The sequence below is a fragment of the Macrotis lagotis genome, chromosome 1 (genome assembly GCF_037893015.1).
Source record: "Macrotis lagotis isolate mMagLag1 chromosome 1, bilby.v1.9.chrom.fasta, whole genome shotgun sequence".
In the NCBI taxonomy this organism is placed as follows: domain Eukaryota; kingdom Metazoa; phylum Chordata; class Mammalia; order Peramelemorphia; family Peramelidae; genus Macrotis; species Macrotis lagotis.
Window position 1 is genome coordinate 847,925,134 of NC_133658.1, and position 19,570 is coordinate 847,944,703.

Here is a 19,570-nt window from a genome sequence, read left to right on the forward strand (position 1 = left end):
GGTGAGGGTAAATAATAAGTCAAGGATTACTTCTAAATTGCCAACCTTACTGGATTGTAGTGCTCTCAATAATAATAGGGAAATTTATAGATAGGATGGTTTTCAGGGCAAACAGAATCAATTCCATTTTGGATATATTGAGTTTGAGATAATTATAAGAGATCCCAGTGGAAGGGACTAAAACTCAGGAGAAAGACTAGGACTGAATATAGAGAATGGGGGGGTCATCTATTTAGAAATGATATTCGACCCCCCTGGAAGGTGATGAGATCACCAAACAAGAAAGTATAGAGAAAAGAAAAGGTCCCAAAGAGAAAGGCTTATGAGATGTCCACAGGTAGGAGAATAGTAATGGGTGTTAATCTAGTGATGAAGTGGTCATACAAGGTTAGTCTTATGGCCTCTTACCTGGATTATGGCAGTAATACTTTAAATGGTCTCTATTTCTACTCTCTCTCCTTCCCAAACTATCCTTCACACAACTGTCATTAAAAATATTCCTAATTCCTAAGACTGCCTGATGATTCCCTTATTACCTCTGATCTAAAATACAAACTTCTCAGCTTAGCATTTAAAACCTTAGCACCAGACAACCCCTGCAAGCTTATTGCACATTACTTCCATTCATTTATTACAATACAGGCAAAACAGGCCTACTTTCCTGAATTCAAGGATCCATCTCTCAGTTCAGCATATTTGCCTAGGCTGCCTCCTTATGCTGAGAATAAACGTCCTATTCACCACCATATCTTGGAATCTTTAGCTTCCTTCAGGGACCATTCACCAGAATAGGGAAGCCTATCCTGATTGCCCTAGCTGATCATTCTTTCTCTGTCTCCTAAAACTATCTTGCATTTTCTTCTCTAGGTAAATGTTGTAAGGTTCTCCATTTCACATTCACATATACACACACATACATACACATACACACACACACACACACACACACACACACACACACACAGACACACACACTCAGCCTCCAATGTTCCCTATTCCTCCATAGAATGTAATCCCCTTGAAGAAAGGGACTCTTTGTATCCCCAGAACTTGAAACAGTCCTTGAGGATCCATGTTTAATGAATATTTGTGGAACAAATAAATCAGCTTGGAGCAGCTAGTCAGTGCAGTGGATAAGGTACCAGCTCTGGGGTCAGAAGGACCTGAGTCCAAATCTGGCCTCAGTCACTTGCTAACTGTATGACCTTGGGCAAGTCATTCAACTGATTGCTTCCTCGCACCCCAAAAAACAAACAAACAAGGCAAATCAATTAGCCTTCTCCTTTTTCCTATCATAGCTAAAATATTCCTTTTTTGTTGTTGTTGTCCTTGGCATTCTTCACTAACTGATTCATCACTTGCTCTGAGCTTTAATGTTCCTGCCTGTTCACAAAATAATTTCCAGGCTCTTCTATTGAATTCATCCTACATTATTCCCCTACCTCTATTATTTCTCCCTTTTTTAAAAACAAAGTTGGACCATGTTTTTTTGTGTCTGCCAAGAGAAACAAACACAATCCACAGCCCCCCCGCCAGTCCAACTCACAGCTTGGCAGCCCCCAAGGTCAACATGGGGCTTCCTCTGTAAGAACTTGGAGACCTGGGGAGGAGGCACCCCTACTTCCATCTTCTTTTTTAAAAAATTAAATGCTTTTTTTATCTGCTCACTAAACACCCCTTTACTCTTTAGCCATCTCCCTCCTTATTTTCCTCTTTGGAAATTTTTTTTTCTTGTAGTCTATCATTCTTCTGGAGATGATTTTCTCTGTAGAATCTGAGCCTGTGGGAATTCCACCCTTCTTTTCTCTGAAACCTTTTAAATTCATACTCCCCTAGATTCAGGTACATGTCAAACTATGGCCTTTCCCCCCTTCTTCTGAACTATAAATCTGAAAGTAGAATGGTAACATCCCTTGAAGGTTCCCATTGTTTCTACTTCAGAAACTTTTGGTCAGCATCAGGTCCCAAACAATAAGCTATTATTAAATAACAAGAATAAGAATGAATAAGGCTATTAATAAAACAATTCAATGACTTTTCAGTTGTTTTGGTAAAGAAAGAATGTCAACAGCAGTCAAGATAACTGGATTACATTAATATATTATACCTCTGTGACAAGTAATCTGTTTGTGATTTGTTTCTTGCATGTTTTATCAATATTTTCTTTCTATCCAGGTGATCTCTAGTGTATTCCCATAACAATTGGACTTCTGTTTCTCTCACTATTGATCTTCACCAAGTGTGTCTTCCTCTTCTTCCTGGATATCCTCACACCTGTCTTCATAAATTTGACTTTGTTCCCATTATTTATTCTGTTCTTTTTAAATTAAAGGATACATTTCCATAATCACTTTCTAGGCATAAGTCCTGTTCAAGGGAGACAGTTGGTTTAATTTGCCTCCTTCAGTTAGAATCCCTGGTTGACTTTTATTATCAACCATAAGCTGCCCCTAAATCAATCCCTTTGGGCAATAAACAAAGATCTGTGGTGAAGATCAGTCTCAGTCTCTTTGTCAGTATAAGTCAACCCTTCTCTGAATATTCTCTCTGCCTCCTCATTCCTTCCTCTTACCATTGAGTCAGGTCTACCCACTGTCTCTAGGATAGGACATCATCCAGAGAGCTCAGATAGAGAGAAATGGATATGGTAAATTTTCTGGACAAATGATCTTTCAGGTGCTTCTGGGAACCAGACAGTAGTAACTACAGTGGGGATGCTTGTCACTTCTGTGGTACAGTAGAAAGAGCTCTGGACTAAGATTCAGAACACCTAAAGAGAAATCAGAGGAAGGTGATCTGAGGAGCAAAGAGCCTCAAGACCATGGCACAGACTGATCATCTGAAGGAACTGGAGGTGTTTAGCCTAGAAGACAGAAGATTCAGGGAATTTTATAATAGTAGTAGTAGTAGTAGTAGTAGTAGTAGTAGTAGTAGTAGTAGTAGTAGTAGTAGTAGTAGTAGTGATAGTGATAGAAGTATAATGATAATAGTAGTGGTAGTGATAGCACTAGTAGTATTAGTGATAGTAGTGGTACTAGTGATAGTGGTGGTGGTGGTGGTGGTGGTAGCAGTAGTAGTAGCAGCAGCAGCAGGTAGCATTTTATAGCACTTTAAAGTTTGTAAAACACTTTACAAATATCCCATTTGATCTTCACCACAAGCCTAGAATGAAAATGTTATCTCTATTTTACACAGGAGGAACCTGGGGAACACAGAGATTAAGTGATTTCTTAAGGTTACATGGGGAAGGGAAGGGAAGGGGACAAGGCTTTATTAAAACCCAACCATATGGCAGTCCCTGCCCTTAGTCACTTTATAAATCCAATCTCCCTCTATAGTGGCTCCCACTAAGGATGGGTTTTTGTGGTTATAGTGCTATAGGAATATATAATTATTGTTGTTGTTAATTGGTAAAAGAAGCTAAGAAGGTGCCCACAAAAAGCAGACAATCGCAGTCCTGGGAGAGTCCTTAAAAGAAGGAAACCAAGTTTGATTGAGCATCCAATCATGGAAACGGGATGCTAGCAGACCAAGTACTAGAAATGGGGGATCAAGAAAGATTTCATGTAGCAGGTGGCATTGGGACTGGATCTAGTTCATTCTTTGTCTGCCCTTCAAGGTTTAGCTATAGAGATCTTCTACAAGAAGTCTTTCTTGATCCTCCAAGCTTCTAGTGCCTGCCCTCCAAATTAAAGTATCTATTTGATAATTGTTATATGTAGGAATTAATGAATGAGATAACATTTATTATGTTTACTATGTTTGACACTGTGCTAAGTAGTGGGATATGAATATAAAACACAAGATAGTCTCTGCCATCAAGGAGCTTACATTCTATAATATGGAAATATAACACAATATAGGGGATTTGTAACCAGCCAAGGATGTTAAGTACAGGAATGGTAAGTAGATTCATAGTATAATTGAAAGAAATGTCCTATTAATGCACTGTTGGTGGAGTTGTGAACTAAGCCAAATATTCTGGCAAGTAATCTGGAACTACACACAAAGGGCAATAAAACTTTAGTCCAGCAATAACAATACTAGTCTTATATCTAAAAGAAATCATAAAAAATAGGAAAAGTCCCACATGTTACAAAATATTTCAGCAGTTTTTTTTACAACAAATAATTGGAAATTGAGGGGATGCCCCTCAGTTGAGGAATAGTTGAACAAGTTATGGTGTATGAATGTTATGGAGTACTATTGTTCTATAAGAAGCCATGAATGATTGGACTTTAGAGAAGCATGGAAAGAATTACATGAACTGATGCTGAGCAAAGAGAGTAGAACCAAGAGAACAGTACACATTAACAACACTGTGAGCTGACCAACTATGATGGATGTAGCTCCTCTCAGCAGTTCAGAGCTCTAAGACAAACCTGGGAGACCTTTTATGGACAAATGCCATCTATATCCCAAGAGGGAGAAAATACCACAGAATATGACTGGATACTATATATTCAATTTTTTAAAAAAACTTATCTTAGTTTTTCCTCCCTATCCTATGGTTTTCTTTCTTTATCCTTGATCCTAATTTCCATATACAAAATGACTAATATGTGAATATGTTAAACGCAAAAGTACATGTACAACTTTTACCAGACTTAGCTACCAAGGGGAGGAGGATGGGAAAAGAGGGTAGTAGAAAAATGTGTAACTTATAAAATATGCAAGGCGATGAATGTTGAAAAATGTCTATAACTTGTAATTAGAAAAATAAAATGAAATATCAAGAAAGAAATGTCCTTTCTGTGAATGGTACTGATAGTTTGATAATTATTTCTGGAGCAAGAGATGATAGAGGAGAGGGTACTGGAGGTAGCACAACAAGAAAGTAGCCATCATGTAGAGTGATGAGTTCAGAGATGAAAATGCATATTAAATTCTTATTAAACAGGAGTTCGGGACTTGGGGTGGGGGTAGGTGAAAGATAGAATGAAAGTTAGAATATGGAAAACATTTGCTGTCTCATGCCTCCTTTTCCTTCCCCTTGATTGTAATTTTCTGCAGGTTCTTGGAACTGTAAATGAGAGTTGGGTGACAGGTGGATGCCAAAGGTGGATGAGCAACTCAGAAAAAGGGTTCAACAAGCCCTCACACCTGGGATGCTAGCCACACATAGGAATACTGTGACTCCAAGAACCTGTAGGAGTGCAGCCTATAAAACAGTCTCTGTGGATGGATTAAATCAAGTTGAGAGTAACCTGTTGGTGAGTTAGAATGTCTGACCCAAGCACATGAAGACTTCCTGGTGGAATGGAATGAGAACAATTTGTTCCAAAGGTCATGAAGCAAGGCACTATAGAGCACTTAGCTCTTGGTCAGATAACAAAAACACCAATATCTTCCCCTACTTTCTGGGCCATTGCCAGGTGCTTTGACTTTTATACTGCTACTAGAATTTGATGACACAGGAAGAAAAGGAGGTTAATGACTTTGAGCAACTCTGCCTCACTTAAATCCAACTGGTACACATCCATGATCCCATTGGTCCTCTTTATAAAGAAAGTTTCTGGGGGCAGCTAGGTGGCAGAGTGGATGAAGCACCACCCCTGAAGTCAGGAGCATCTGAGTTCAAATCCGACCTCAGACACTTAAAAAAAAATACCTAGCTATATTACCATGGGCAAGCCATTAACTCCACTGTCTTCCAAAAAAAAAAAAGCTCCTTTAGGGCAGAAATTATTTCATCTTTTGTTTATATCCCTAGCACTTAGCATAGGGCCTGACATATAATAAGTTCTTAATAAAAGTTTGGTGATATCAATTGGTTACAATGTCAGTCCAAAATATATGCATCTCTATGGGTTGTCCATACAGCTATATGACACAGATATTATCTCATTTGATCCTCTGTGAAAAAGATGCTAAGGATCACAAGATCCTCATTTTTGAGAGCTGAGAAACTGAGGCAGACAGTGACTGAGAAATGATTCAAACTCAGATTTTCCTGACCGAAGGGACCTTTGATTGTGGAATATGAAGCATAGCTGGGGTCACTTAGCTTAGAGAAGAGTAGATTCAGGAAGCATGATATCTATTTTTAAGTATTTGTATTTGGAGGGAGGGAGGGGTAGACTTGTTTAACACAGAGAACAGAACCAGGATTGATGGAGTGGAAGTTGATGAAACCAAAATTAGATTAAGTTAGAAAACAATTGTAACAATTAGAGCTGTTCCCACATTGGATGGACTGCCTCCAAAGCGAACAGGTTTCTTCACCCCTGGAGTTTTTTCAGGCAGAGCTAAATGACAACTTGATGAATATATTGTAGAAGGAATTCCTTTACAGGTATGGGCTAGAGGAGAGGTCCATTGAGGTCTCTTCCACTTTTAAGTTCTATGATACTGAGGTTCCTTCTAACTCTATGGTTCTATGGTGGTCTCAAAAGAAACATGAGATGTGCAAATTTAGAGAATCCACCCCAAATTTTCACATGACCTATATGTGCCCAACCTGCAGTAGAGCATTCCAAGCTTGTATTGGTTTGATTAGTCACAGTTGGACACAATGTAACTTGACTCTAACATAGTGATGTCATTTGGTCCCCTTCAAGAATGAAGGACAACAACCACCACCACCACCATCTATGGCTATGAGCTCTTAGGGAAGGAGAGCGTTCCAAAGACATCTTGGAAATTCAATAAGAAGAGGAAATGATTCATCTTTTCCTCTACAACTTCAGTCATGAATCCTAGAACATCTGAGTTCAAAAGGAGATTCAGTGGTTTTCAGCACCAAGTCCATGGCCAGTTTTCATGATCCATAAAGCATTCATAACTCAGGGCACATTTTACTCATTCACAGGTCATAGTTCTCTGAGCCATGGAAGGCTGCCATACTGAAACTTGGAGAATGGAGCTGCTTAGAGGCAGATAGATAGGAAGTGCATAAGAAAAAGCAATGAGCCTGGAGTCAGGAAAATCTGAGTTTGAATCATGCCTTGGTTACTAGCTGTGTATTATTAGACAAGTTACTTAATCTCTGTCTGCCTCTGTTTTCTCAACTGTCAAATGAGGATCTTATGATCTTCAACCTCTTCTTCACAGAGGATCATGTGAGATATCTGTAAAATATTCGTTATATGCCTATATATAGTAGGCACTTAATAAATGTTCATTTTTCCCCTCATACCTCCAGAATATTAAAATGAGAGAATAGTCCTTCCAGAAGTAGAGAATTTAAGCTAGATATTTTGTCATGCCATTGTTCCACACTGCCTGGTTTGACTTAGCAGCAGTGATCTAATCAGAGACACCTTTTACAGATACTCTCCTCTAACCCCTATCCCTTGTGTCAAGAGACGGATGATAAAAACATTGTAAGAACCTCAAAGTGTGTGTGTGTGTGTGTGTGTGTGTGTGTGTGTGTGTGTGTCTGTGTGTGTGTCTGTGTGTCTATACTAGGTAGCAACAATTTGCCAGGCAGAGCTGGAGGAGTTGATATCCGGGATCCAGCTCTGTGATGTAAGATTCTCCGAATGAACGAGTAGGGCAGGAGGGGTGAGAGCAAGGGGGAGCCTCTCCATATCCCCCTTCCCAGCAGCTGCGTAGTCAGACTCCCTAATCCGTGGGCCCTCCAGGGGGCCGCCCACCTCTCCTGCCTCCTCTTCATGAACCAGCAGCAGGAGGAGGAAGAGAAGGGCTAAGTGTCAAGCATCCTTTCAAAAGCTGATGGGCCCTTTCGGCCCCCCACGTGTAGCCACTTAACCCCCAGCACAAAGGGCCAAATGAATGGGCCCAGAGCAGCGGCTCGTGCGAAGGGGCCGGGTCTCAATGGGTCTCGGGAGCTGGGTGTATCAATTGCTTTGCTTCATCAGCCCTCTATAGTTGGGGCGTGTGCCTGGGGCGGGGAGGAGGCGGGCTGGAGGGACCAGGATGGGGTGTCACTAACCAGGCAGCTGCCTCTTGGTTTTTATTAAGCAATGATTTATTCATCCCTATGGACCCAAGAGGGGCCTAGGGATGGGCAGGGGGAAAGAAGGGACCATTGAACTAAGTTATTCCTGCAGAAAGCTCCTTGACTCTTGGGAATCTGTTAAGATAACAGCGAGGGGAACAATTTCTCATTCCCTTGCCCCTGAGGGTATTTCCTTGTCCATTCCCCTGCCTCCAACACATCCTCTTATACATCATCTTTGTCCTAAAACCCATCTCCCTCAGAATAACACATACTACTTTATATCCAAATACCTTGGCTTACATTATAGGATGTTTCTGGTCACCCACAGCTCAGGGCTAGTCTCTCCCATTGAACCGATTTCATTTCTCATTTTCCCATAGTTCAAGAGTTGGAAGAGAGCTTAGATATATACCTTCTAGTCCAAGGTTTATGAACACAAGATCCACCAAACCTTTAAGGGTTTAAAGATAGATTGCAGGGGTCTTTGAATTTAGACAGAAAAAGAGTTACCTCTCTTTGTCAGTATAATTAGTTTCCATCGAAATTCCATGCATTCTATTTTATGAATTTGAAAACATTATTCTGAGAAAAATAATGACTTCACTGGACTGCTTAAGGGATCCATGATACACAAAAAGATTGAGACCCCTTCTCAAGTCTGACTAATACCTGAACAAATCCTCCATGATATTAAAAGTGGTCAACCAAAAGTAGTTTGGAAATCTCTACTTAGGTTCATTTCACAGATGTGTCAACTGAGGCAGCAAATGAATCACAACTCAGGCAGGGATGCTCTCCTTCCCTCTCTCTGTCACTTAGACTCCCAAACTCCCTTCAAAGCATGAAAAAAATATCGTGCATTTATATATTTGGCACATACCTAGCTATATTCATGTTGGTTTTCCTCTAACAGAGGAAACCCAATTCTGATTTGGTTTATGTCTGTTATCAGTAGGACCTAACACAAGCATGGAGAAAGTGCTTCAAAAATGCTGGGTTGAATTAAGCTAGTGGTAGCGATTGCCCCTGGGTCTGAATGAAGATGAATTGTCCTTCTAGTAAACTGAGGAAGAGAAGTAGCTACAAATTGCCCAACACTGTCTCCTGACGCTCACATCCCAACCCCAGGTTCCAGATTTGGCAAGAGAAAGGTCAACATAGGTAAGATGCTTGGACCCAGTTTTGTGACCTTAAACTGGGAAGTGACAACAAATGTCATTGTTTTTTATTCAGCCAGTTCTCTACCCAGATTGGGGGAGAGGGGAGAGAAGGAGGTCAGGGAGCTATTGCCCTCTCTTTGTGAAGCACTATCCCTAATGCAAGTCTTGACAGATGAGACTTACTCTTCTTTTTCAAGTTTGAAGGAGATTACTTGTAGAAGCTTTGGGGAAAGAGGAGAAGATGAAGAAGAGAAAGCGATTCTTGACAAGTATTTATTAAGTTTAAGTACTATGGACTGGAGATAAGGATTAAGAGAGATTCTTAAAAATCTGGAAAATAGAGAAATGAGGACAGGAGGGAGAAGAGAATGATAGTTGTCAGAAGGCTAACTCGGGCTGAGTATAAGTTGAATTGTAATTGTATCAAGGAATTTATTTATCTACCTCTCCCCTCATCCCAAGTCCATGATGGTTAAATCTCTTTCCCTCCCTCTTTTTCTCTCTTTCTAATTCTCTCTTCCTCTCTCTCCCCCTTCTCCCCCCGACAAATCATCGTAATAAATAAAAATAAAAATCAATATCAGGAATGGGACTGGGAGAGTTGGGCTACAGTGCCAGGACCCAGCCTAGCCAGGGCCCTCAGGCCCAAGTAATTATTTTGTCTTGGAGAAAACCAATCTGTCTTGGTTGGCAGGGGAGAGAGGTGGGAGACATTAGGGTGGGCTAGGGAGGGCCAGGGGGCTAAGTAGAACTTGGCTGAGCTGAATGAGTGACAGGAGGTTAATGCTGGAGCTAGGGGGAATGACCCCCACCATCCACTATATCTCCAACCCACCCCTAGGGTCCTGCAGGGATGAAGTGAGATATTCAAAAGGTGGAGGGAAAGACCTGTTTCTCCTGGGCTAACCTGGCTCTAGAATAGGCAGGAAGATAGAGGAGCAGTGGAGGGGGAGGATGGGATGTCAGGGGTGGGAACCTCCTGAGCAATGGGCTCTGGAGGCAGGGGTGGGGGACTTGGGAAGCTTGGGGTAGGGTGGGAGGTTGGAGGCTCTGGTCCACATTTTTTGAAATTGAGATGGCAAATAATGCCACAGCACCCAAGGAGTAGTTTCAGTTTGCCCTAGCTGATATGCCACTAACCTCTAGCTCCATGCAGGTGTGAGCCTGCCCTCCAGGTGAGGGTGGAGATGAGAGTGAGACCTCTCTCCCATGCTGATTTCTCTCAACTCAGGCCCCGGCTGTCAACTAACCCACAGGCATTGCTGGCCAGGCCAGGTGGCTGTGACGTTACTACCCTCTAGTGGTCAAATAGCAGCGAAGCCTCCACAGCTCCCCAGATCCTTTCTTATCTTTTCTTCATCCCTGACTCTCTTCCTCTTGCCTTGGCACTTGGGCAGGTGCAAGAATCTCCCCTCATTATGGAAAGGGATGAGAAATTTCAGAAGAATCTCCATCCATGTGTGTATAGGACTTGGACTTAGTCAAGTTCAGGGCCCTTCCTTCCTCCTGACCTTTCCCCTTCCCATGGGCACATATCTGGCCCACAGCCCTTGCCCATTGAGCAGAACTAATGCCCCATTTTTCAGGCAAAGAGGGGCCTTGAAGCAAGACAACTCCTCCCTCCTACTGGTCTGAGATTCCTAATCGCTAGAGGTCCTGCCCTTCCCCCAATCCCCTGGTGAACATTGGCTCTCTTTCTTTTGAGTCTATCCTCAGAGGCTTTTTAATTCATGTACAAAGTCAGTGGAATAATGAATATAGCTTTGGACATGAAGTCAGAGAAGCTCTGGTTCAGATCCAGCTAAAGAATAATAATATAATTGTAAAACTCAATATCTTTAATAAAAAAATAAAAAGAATAATAATACCTCCAGTAGCTGTGAAGCATTTACAATGTGCTCTGCAGATGTAAGTTACATTTATTAATACTCCCTTTGGGTCATCCTTGTCCACAGCCCCCCCAATGGGTCTCATCGAGACCAGGCTATTGAGGTAGTTGGAGCACCGACCCTGAAGTCAGGCGAACCCAAGTTCAAATATGGTCTCAGACACTTACTAGCTGTGCAACCTTAGGCAAGTCACTCAACCCTGATTGCCTCTTATCCAGGGCTATCTCCAGTCATCTTGATTCAAATCTGGCCACTGGACCCAGATGGTTCTAGAGGAGAAAGAGAGGCTGGTGACTTAGCCACAGAACCCCCCCATTCAAATCCAATTCACATGCATGTTATGACATCACCTCCCTGATATCATGGTCTTCTTCAAGAATGAAGGACAGTGACCTTGGGCAAGCCACTTAACCCCATTTGCCTTGCAAAAACCTAAGAAAAAAAATGAAGGACAAACATCAGTATCCACCAGTATCAACAGAATCAATAACAAGAGATTTCTGGAAGCTTTATGTCTGTTAATTTGTATATAGGAAGTCTCCACCAAGTATTCCAGTCACCCATATTTGAAGTCTTGGAACTAAAATTGACCCTCTTCATCTCCTCCAGGATGCCCACCCTGCTTTCTCTATCGGTGATACTTTCTTGTAGGCTAAGCCAGTAGGGGAGAATGGAAAGAGTGCTAGATCTGGAACCAGGGGATATGTGATAAAAGTTCACTCCTTTACTCCCTGCTTATGTGTCACTCTTGGATCTATTTTGCCAACTATAGAAGGGTGGCACCTTGGCATCCTCCCCATTTCCCCCACTCCCCAGTGTTCTTATTTCTCATCATAGAAATACTTCTGGGATCTCAAACCCTCTGACAATAGTATAACCCTTGGTTGATAATTGTTCTCAGTTCTTCATGACCCTATTTGGGTTTTTTTGGGCAGATACTAAAGTAGTTTGCCATTTCTTTCTCCAGCTTATTTTACAGACAAGGAAACTGAGCAAACAGTGTTAAAGTGACTTGCTCAGGGTCACCTAGCTGGTGTCTGAGACCCTATTTGAGTTCAGGTCTTCCTGACTTCAGGCCCAGTGCTTTATTTCCTTTACCACCTAGATGCCCACAGGGTCTACTGATTTGCAAAAGCTTTGAGTCTCGAAAATAGGTTACAACTAGGTGGAACAGTAGATAGAGCACCGGCCCTGGAGTCAGGAGTACCTGAGCTCAAATCTGGCCTCAGACACTTATTACCTAGCTGTGTGGTCTTGGGCAAGCCACTTAACCCCATTGCCTTGCAAAAACCTAAAAAAAAAATAGGTTACACTTATATATTATTTTAAGTTTTACATCTATCCTCTGAAGAAAAGCCTAGCCTAGCCATGATCCTAAGGGCTCATCATCAGCAAGAGGAAATTTTTGGCCAGAGGCAAAGCCCTCTACCAATGCTTGGAGGGACTGAGATCTGGATTAGTGAAGGGAGTGTCCAAACATCAAGGAAATGCCATCCTTTGAGGTTGGGGACACATCAGACCCTTAATTGAATTGGATTAGCTCAATCAACCAAACATTTATCAAATGCCTATTATATAGCAGTTACTGTACTGATATGGAGATAACGCAATGGAGATAACGGAAAAAGCAAAACTTTTTTTCTTACTCAAGGAGCTCACTTTCTAATGTTAGAGACAAAATGTGTGTATATGTTGTTGTTCAGGTGTTCCAGTCTTCCTGACCCATTTGATTTTGTTTTGTTTTGTTTTTTGGCATAGATCCTGGAGTGATTTGCTATTTCCTTCTCCAGCTCATTTTACAGAAGAGGAAACTGAGTCAAACAGGGTGAAGTGACCTGCCCAGGGTCACATTTAAACTCAGGTCTTCCCAACTCTAGTCCTGGAGCTTTGTGCACGATGTCGCCACCTAGCGGTCCTATATGACTATACCTAGATGTAGATGCTGACAGATATGTAGTCATAGATATGAAATACAAGAAAAATATAAAGTGATCTATCTAAGAAGGCACTTGTGACTGCAAGTGGGGTGGAGGAAGGGAGAAACGAGAGCAGGAAGGACTTCTGTAGAAAGAAGTTTGAACTGATTCTAGAAGGAATTCCAAAAAGTGGAGGAAAGCAATCTAAGCTCAGGGTACAGCAATTAGGCCAGTACTTAGACCAGAAAGAACCTGATAGGTCATCTAGTCCCCTAGCCTATTTTACAGATGAGGAAACTGAGGCCCAGAGAAAGCATATCAATGATTTAATGATTCATAAAGGCTAATGGGGGGAGCAGCTAAGTGGCACAGTGAATAGAACACTGACCTTGGAGTCAGGAGGACCTGAGTTCAAATTTGGACACAGACATTTACTAATTACTCAGCTGTGTGGCCTTGGGCAAGCCACTTAACCCCATTGCCTTGGAAAATCTAAAAAAAGAAACAAAAAACTTATTTGATCATATACAAATATCTGGGGGGGGGGGAAGGGGACCAGGGAGGATACAACTTCCCAAGTACAGGAAATATATTCTACTGCAGGGGTTTGTCTTAGCTGTCCATCTGGGGAGGGGAGAAAGGATGGATAGTCAGAAACCAAAGCATACAGCAAGATTTGTTTCCTTTTCTCTGAAACAGATGTTGATTTATCTTGTTTGAAAGAAAGAATTCAAAGGAAAGGGGGCTAGGGGGTGGCTAGGTGGTGTAGTGGATAAAGCACTGGCCCTGGAGTCAGGAGTACCTGGGTTCAAATCCAGTCTCAGACACTTAATAATTACCTAGCTGTGTGGCCTTGGGCAAGCCACTTAACCCCATTGCCTTGCAAAAAAAACCTTAAAAAAAAAACCTAAAAATAAAACAAAACCTAAAAGAAAAAGGAAAGGGAGTTAAAAGGTCCAGGATTGAAGAAATGGTCCCTACTTCCCTGTTGTCCCAGACAGTTTTCATACCTTTCTGTGAGACACTGGTCTCCTCAGGGTCACAACTCAGGAAGAGCTTTGGAAATGAAAAGGACGACACTAGTAATGGGGGTAAGGGGGAATAATATGGTTAACTATCACTCCTCACTCCACCCCCAAATTGTCATTGTGGTCTGACCACAGTCACATGAGAATTCTCTTATCACCACCCCGCTGCTCCCCAAAGGCTCAAGCTTCCCTCCTGGCCACTGGAATCTAATTTTTCACATTTGGAAAACCCAGATGATTTTTGCCTGGGTCCATCTGGTTTGCCAAATAACCTGTCTCTTTGATAAATAACATAAGTTAAATTAGACAAGACAAAGAGTTGGGGTAGGCAGAGGCATGTTTTCCTCAGAAAGAGGAACAGAGTGGGGGTGGGGAATAGCATATGGGTCTGACCACGACTGGACTCAATACCTTCCTAGACTTCATTGTAGGACCATTACTTATCAAACCTCAGTCTTTGCCCCAGGGTACCCTCAGCTAGTCCTGAGGAGCTAGAAACCTCTTTCATCTGCTTTATATAAAAAGGAATTCAGACACTAGGGAAGTGGGAAGCCTAGAACCTTCACTTTCCTCAGCTCTTCAGACTATTTCTCATTCTTGGCCATGAGAGATGGAAGCCAGGTTTTCTGCCTGCCCTACTACTTCTTACAATGCCCCCAAGCAGCAACTGTGGGCATATCTCTCGCTGAAGCAAGAGCCCCTCCCTGCATAGCCTTCCACCACAGGGGAGAAGCAGATCAATAACCTGGAAATGAAAAGCCTTTGAGGTGAGAGCAGAAAAAGGGAGGGAGAGAGGGAAGATGGAAAGGAAGGGTCAGAACACCATCAGCCTGGCAATCAGGATATAGTCATTAAAACAGACTCAATTGACTGAGACTCAGGTTGCTGGGGAACAAAGCAAACTCTCCAGAGACATCAGCAAATCAAAGACTTTGCTCACATTCCCCAAATATTGCAGAATCTAGGAGTGAGCATGGAGGAAACTCAAGTAAACCCTCTGTCAGATGCCACAGCCCAGGTGGCAGAGGGAAGGTGGTAAGAGCCTGGGAGGTAAGGCTGAACTTCTAAGGCCCAGGTTCTAACATCAGCTCTACCATTAGCTATAGTAATAACTGATATTTCTAACAATTTTAAGGGCCTCAGTTTCTCCAAATGTAAAATGAAGGGACAAAATTAGATGACTTCAATTGTTTCTGCTAGCTCTAAAATTCATGAGTATCTCTCAGTCCCCCAAGGGAGGAAAGAGAAATGACCTTGTTTGGCACAAATAAAACCAATGCAACTGAAATTAGAGTGATCACAGAAAATTGGGAGGCAATTTTTATGGCTAGTCTTTCTGATAAAGGCCTCATTTCTAAAATACATAGAGAATTGAGTCAAATTTATAAGAATACAAATCATTCTCCAATTGCTCAATGGTCAAAGGATATGAACAGGAATTTTTCAGATGAAATTAAAGTTATCTATAGTCATATGAAAAAATGCTCTGAATAATTGATTAGAGAAATGCTAATTAAAACAACTCTAAGGTACCATGAAAGTTGGAGGTGCAGTCAATCAGATACCAATATAGTTCTAACCAGAAATGAAGTTGACCCAGTGGCATTATTCCCATTACCTGCCAGGTAGCTTCTGGGACCAAAGTCTGGGTTCCAGGGAGACTATGGTTGCAATGAATAAAATAGACCATTGCTAAATAGATGAGTGGAACCATAGCTCCATACAGTGAATGAAGACTCATTGCATAGCTAGGGGGATGTAATGATTAGATGAGGATCCAAAGAGGTTCAGCTACCAGTTGTGGAGCCTTGACTGAAAGTAGTTAAGTCAAAACCCCTAAGCCTTGATGTTGGTATAATACCAAGGTGCTTTGGGAAAGACCTATATTTAAAAGGCCAAGGTCATTCATCATATCCAGATCAACTCCTGAAATCCTGTTTTCTACTTTATCAGGCCATTAGGTTAAGATGGTTCTGGAAGAAGCAGTGAGAAGGGTGTCTGCCCTACACTCGCACACTTTTATGAAAATCATGTGCATGTCATAATTCACTTGATGTCACGGTCTTCTTCAATTAATAAGGACAACAATCAACAAATCAATGAAGAATAGAACCTTTACCTCACAAAGGATTAAATAAGGAAAATTTTTACGGTACTGATGGTAAGAAGTAGTTAATCAAAATTTTGGTAGGTATCAACTAGATGTTCAACATTGTGCTAAGTGCTGAATGAGATGATTTGTTCTAGAAGTACAGACTGAATAAAAGTATGAATGTTTGGTGGTGTGGAGGAGGGAATAGTTAAAAGATAGTCCCTTACTCTCAGGTTGCTCATAGTATAGCCATTCTCTTCTACTGTTGCTCCCTAGAACAAGTCCCAAAGCCCTGGGGGATTTTGGCCCTGGGCCACAAAGCCCCAAGAATCAATGTAGGCTGCTCCAGGTGGCATTCACCCAAATCCCTCTTTCCTCATCTGCAAAACCTCCAGAGTGAGTCACTTAAATTCAATCCTCAAAGCAGGCAAAGGACGGACTAAGGAGATGCTTGCAATCCACCCTCCTCCAACTCCCCCCAAGGGACTGAGGGTACCTTGTCACCACAGGCCCTCAGCCCCTGAGCAGTAACCTGATGGGTATACATGAAGGCCCCTAAAGTGTTCCCTTTAAAGGGTGTGTTAATCTGTGTTAAAGAAATGAGGTGGCAAGGGAATAGAGAGCTCATTAAATCTGGATTTGCTGAAATCTCTAGCCTCCAATTCCCAACTCTCAAACAAGGGTTTTATGTCTCCGACCACTGGCTACATTCATTCTTTTGCTCATCTTTCCTCATTAACACATTCCCACAGACCTTAGCTCTTGACCATCCCTATGCACAATGAGCAGCCATTGATATAAGGGAATATCAAAGTCACTCCCAGAGATTTATTTATACAGTAGTGCTTAGACAAGATCTCATGGTAGCTCATGAGGTATTGCCAAACCATTTGACAGATAAACTGAGACTGAGGTGAACTCCTGGAAAGGTCACACAAAGCTCATGAATCTTCTGATTCTAAGTCTGTTAACTTTCCATCTACCTTAAACTACCTCTAGGTAGAAAAGACTAAAATCTGAACTGACCCTTGAACAGTAGCTGAGGTATGCAATCAGACCTCAAGTGGGTTAGGCCCCTGCTAAAGAGAAATAAGTTCTTTCTCTTTCCTTACTTATTACTTCTGGTCTCATCACTTAGGACCTCTTAAGCCAATATTCTTTACCTGGTGTTGGCTGTTTGGCAGCAAGGGCAGTGTAAGGGACAGCCACAGACTCAATTCTCCTAGTGTTGACTGTGAAGGGTCTACAGAAAGTAATTAAGAAAAAAAATCATTCTGCCTTTAAAGGTCGTCAACTTTCTCAATTTCTCATTCTTCAACATGCTGAAAATACAGAAAAAAAATATGACTAGGAGGGTTCTACTGAGGGTACTACTGAGGGTTCTCCTCCTTCCCTATCCTACTGAGCCCTTGCCTCTTTCCCAATCTCCCAGGGAGGGCAGCCCAGTCAGGACTAATACACAAAAGTTGTTCACAAGGAGATCAGCACAACTACCATGACTATGTGTAGGCAGTAACAAGTTGGAAGCATTAGCCCGGTGCTGTGACAAAATAAATATTACCAGTTTTTAAAAAAAATTTATTTAAGGCAATGGGGATAAGTGACTTGCCCAAGGTCACACAACTAGGCAATAATGTACTTGAGGTCAAATTTGAACTCAGATCCTCCTGACTCCAGGGTTGGTGCTCTATCTACTGTGCCACCCAGTGGCCCCCATTCACCAGTTAATAGATAGCATGATATTAAAGAAAACCACAGGACCATGGAGCTGGGCTTGAATCCCAACTGCTTCACCACTGACTCCTGGTACTGGATGACCTTTGACAAATCCCTTTATCTTTTTGAGCTTTGATTTCATCTGCAAAACAGGGAGCCTGGAACTGATCCTACTAATCTCAGAGTTGTTGGGGTCCTTCCTTCTTTCCTTTTGGAGGCAATCAGAGATAAGGAACTTTCTAAGAGTCACTCAGTAAATATGAGCTTGGATTTGAACTCAGGTCCTCCTGATTTCAGGGTTGGTAGATCACCAATGAGACCTACCTGCACTAATTGTTAGGTTTCAAAACACTTGATATGAGTATTTATATGAAAAGCACTTTGTAATCACAAAATGTTTTTAAAATGTGAATGAAAATAATAGTAATGGAGATAAAGCATCATTTTCAGTTGTGTTCAACTCTTCATTACCCCTTTGGGAGTTTCCTTGGCAGAGAGTGGCTCGCCATTTCCTTCTCTAGTTTATTTGACAGATGAAGAAACTGAGACAAAGAGGATGAAATGATTTACCCAGGGTTACACAGCCAGTAAGTGTCTGAGGTCAAATTTGAACTCAGGTCTTCCTGATTCCTGTATCCAGTGTGGCATCCATAGTGCCATCTGGTTGTCAGATCTCTTGACCACAAGGGGAGCACAGCTCTGGGGTAAGTGTTGGAGATACAAAGAAAGGCGCCCACTCTAATGAGGGGAGCTTACAGAAGATTCCCACTAGCTTCTAACCCCATCTGGTGGTTGGTTTACTTTCATTTGTCAACAGTGTGAAGATTATGAGTGGCAAGATGGCAGAGTAGTTTTCCCTGTAACTGTCCAATCAAACTCAAAAGGAAGATCTGCCATATCTAAAGTAATTACAGTTGAATCCCCCAGAATAGAAGAGAAAGGTTGCCCAAGGTATAAAGCCTTGTGGAATCCCATGTATGACTTCCATCTTCTCTCTCTAGTCCAGGCAGGCCCACTTCAGATACCAGGTGCAGCTACTACAAACTATTTCACAGATCAGTGTTGGCTGAGGTGGCCCTTGTCTCAACCTCATTTCTCATTGCACTGTACTACTATAGGACTCCTCTGCCCCAGGAAGCTGGTGATTGGGAAAAATTTATCATCTTGCAAGACCTCATCAACCTCAAGTCTGTTTTATTCCTTCCCTTTGCTAGGTGGTGTAGTGGCCCTGGAGTCAGGAGGACAGGAATTCAAATCTGAACTTAGACACTTGACTGTTACTAGAATTCATATCTTCAAAATCTTACTTACCCTTTGTCTCAAAGGTTGGGGGTGGAGGTATGAGGCCCCAAGTCCGCATTTAAGGAAGCACAGTTCAGAACAGCTTGATGTTTGTCCTTCATTTTTTTTTAGGTTTTTGTAAGGCAAATGGGGTTAAGTGGCTTGCCCAAGGCCACACAGCTAGGTAATTATTAAGTGTCTGAGACTGGATTTGAACCCAGGTACTCCTGACTCCAGGGCCAGTGCTTTATCCACTACACCACCTAGCCACCCCTTGTCCTTCATTTTCAAAGAAGACCACAACATCAGGAAGTTGATGCCATGACATGCATGTGAATCAGATTTGAGTGAGGGGGTGATGTGCTAAATCAAGAGTCTCATTCTCCTCTAGAGCCATCTGGGTTCAGTGGCCAGATATGGATCAGGACAACTGGAGGTGGTTCTGGATGTAAGGCAATCAGGGTTAAGTAACTTGCCCAAGGACATACAGCTAGTAAGTATCTGAGCCTGGATTTGAACTCAAGTTCTCCTGACTTCAAGGCTGCCACTGCAACCATCTAACTGCCCCTGAACAGCTTACTT